Genomic DNA, 397 nt, shown 5'->3' on the forward strand with positions numbered 1-397 from the left:
AAATAAATCACCTTCCAGGAAATATGACTCTGACCTCAATATCAACACTAGCCAACTGTATAGAGAACTATAGAGAGGGATAATTAGCTATGAGAAAAAGAAAATATGTTGAATAATTCCTGACGATGGAAGCCAATTATTGGTGCCAGATTCATAAGTAGTGATTCCCAACATTTTTTTTACACTCGTAACCCCATTCTCACCCTCCAACGTATTCGTGATCTACGCGCCCTTATTTTTAGGTTAAAAAAATTATGAAACAATCTTTATAAGCTTTATCTATCTAGATGTGATAAATATAAATTAAAAATAAAAAGAGTCTCTTGATTTTTACTTAGACGCTCCTTCTGTCTGTTTGTTTGTTTGATTTTAATGATGCAGGATGTTACCTTACAGA

The sequence above is a fragment of the Penaeus monodon genome, chromosome 19 (genome assembly GCF_015228065.2).
Source record: "Penaeus monodon isolate SGIC_2016 chromosome 19, NSTDA_Pmon_1, whole genome shotgun sequence".
NCBI classification, from domain to species: domain Eukaryota; kingdom Metazoa; phylum Arthropoda; class Malacostraca; order Decapoda; family Penaeidae; genus Penaeus; species Penaeus monodon.